General features: G+C 44.2%; 1 long non-coding RNA gene across 1 annotated transcript; it reads left to right on the top strand.

Moving 5' to 3' along the window:
* The first annotated feature begins 1,536 nt into the window (after positions 1-1,536).
* On the top strand, positions 1,537-2,142 carry LOC127930842 (uncharacterized). The gene is made up of 3 exons (XR_008139596.1): positions 1,537-1,627; positions 1,688-1,777; positions 2,048-2,142. It is a non-coding gene; the product is annotated as an uncharacterized LOC127930842 (long non-coding RNA).
* Positions 2,143-2,578: the final 436 nt, after the last annotated feature.

Raw genomic sequence — 2,578 nt, forward strand, 5'->3', positions numbered from 1 at the left:
AGTCCACACCAAGTCCACACCAAGTCCACACCAAGTCTAACATGGGCTAGTCCACACCAAGTCCACACCAAGTCTAACATGGGCTAGTCTACACCAAGTCCACACCAAGTCTACACCAAGTCCACACCAAGTCCACACCAAGTCCACACCAAGTCTAACATGGGCTAGTCTACACCAAGTCCACACCAAGTCCACACCAAGTCCACACCAAGTCTAACATGGGCTAGTCTACACCAAGTCCACACCAAGTCTACACCAAGTCCACACCAAGTCCACACCAAGTCCAACATGGGCTAGTCCACACCAAGTCCACACCAAGTCCAACATGGGCTAGTCCACACCAAGTCCACACCAAGTCCACACCAAGTCTAACATGGGCTAGTCCACACCAAGTCTAACATGGGCTAGTCCACACCAAGTCCACACCAAGTCCAACATGGGCTAGTCCACACCAAGTCTATACCAAGTCTAACACGGGCTAGTCCACACCAAGTCCACACCAAGTCTAACACGGGCTAGTCCACACCAAGTCCACACCAAGTCCAACATGGGCTAGTCCACACCAAGTCCACACCAAGTCCACACCAAGTCCAACATGGGCTAGTCCACACCAAGTCCACACCAAGTCCACACCAAGTCTAACATGGGCTAGTCCACACCAAGTCTAACATGGGCTAGTCCACACCAAGTCCACACCAAGTCCAACATGGGCTAGTCCACACCAAGTCTATACCAAGTCTAACACGGGCTAGTCCACACCAAGTCCACACCAAGTCTAACACGGGCTAGTCCACACCAAGTCCACACCAAGTCTAACACGGGCGAGTCCACACCAAGTCCACACCAAGTCCAACATGGGCTAGTCCACACCAAGTCCACACCAAGTCTAACACGGGCTAGTCCACACCAAGTCCACACCAAGTCTAACACGGGCTAGTCCACACCAAGTCCACACCAAGTCCACACCAAGTCCAACATGGGCTAGTCCACACCAAGTCCACACCAAGTCAAACATGGGCTAGTCCACACCAAGTCCACACCAAGTCCAACATGGGCTAGTCCACACCAAGTCTATACCAAGTCTAACACGGGCTAGTCCACACCAAGTCGACACCAAGTCCAACATGGGCTAGTCCACACCAAGTCCACACCAAGTCTAACATGGGCTAGTCTACACCAAGTCCACACCAAGTCCAACATGGGCTAGTCCACACCAAGTCCACACCAAGTCCAACATGGGCTAGTCCACAAACAAATCAAATTATATTTTAGATTCTTCAAATTAGCCACCCTTTGCCTTGATGACAGCTTTGAACACTCTTGGCATTCTCTCAACCAGCTTCATGAGGTAGTCACCTGGAATGCATTTAAATTAACTTAATTATTTTCCTTAATGTGTTTCAGCCAATCAGTTGTGTTGTAGGGATTGTAGACAGGAGATAGCCCTATTTGGTAAAATACCAAGTCCATATTATTGCAAGAACAGCTCAAATAAGCAAAGAGAAACGACAGTCCATCATTACTTTAAGACATGAAGGTCAGTCCATCATTACTTTAAGACATGAAGGTCAGTCCATCATTACTTTAAGACATGAAGGTCAGTCCATCATTACTTTAAGACATGAAGGTCAGTCCATCATTACATTAAGACATGAAGGTCAGTCCATCATTACATTAAGACATGAAGGTCAGTCCATCATTACTTTAAGACATGAAGGTCAGTCCATCATTACTTTAAGACATGAAGGTCAGTCCATCATTACTTTAAGACATGAAGGTCAGTCCATCATTACATTAAGACATGAAGGTCAGTCCATCATTACTTTAAGACATGAAGGTCAGTCCATCATTACATTAAGACATGAAGGTCAGTCCATCATTACATTAAGACATGAAGGTCAGTCCATCATTACTTTAAGACATGAAGGTCAGTCCATCATTACATTAAGACATGAAGGTCAGTCCATCATTACATTAAGACATGAAGGTCAGTCCATCATTACTTTAAGACATGAAGGTCAGTCCATCATTACATTAAGACATGAAGGTCAGTCCATCATTACTTTAAGACATGAAGGTCAGTCCATCATTACTTTAAGACATGAAGGTCAGTCCATCATTACTTTAAGACATGAAGGTCAGTCCATCATTACATTAAGACATGAAGGTCAGTCCATCATTACATTAAGACATGAAGGTCAGTCCATCATTACATTAAGACATGAAGGTCAGTCCATCATTACTTTAAGACATGAAGGTCAGTCCATCATTACATTAAGACATGAAGGTCAGTCCATCATTACTTTAAGACATGAAGGTCAGTCCATCATTACATTAAGACATGAAGGTCAGTCCATCATTACATTAAGACATGAAGGTCAGTCCATCATTACATTAAGACATGAAGTCCACCATTACATTAAGACATGAAGGTCAGTCCATCATTACTTTAAGACATGAAGGTCATGAAGAAGGTCAGTCCATCATTACATTAAGACATGAAGGTACCATTTAAGACATGAAGGTCAGTCCATCATTACATTAAGACATGAAGGTCAGTCCATCATTACATTAAGAC

The sequence above is a fragment of the Oncorhynchus keta genome, chromosome 6, assembly GCF_023373465.1.
Source record: "Oncorhynchus keta strain PuntledgeMale-10-30-2019 chromosome 6, Oket_V2, whole genome shotgun sequence".
NCBI lineage: Eukaryota > Metazoa > Chordata > Actinopteri > Salmoniformes > Salmonidae > Oncorhynchus > Oncorhynchus keta.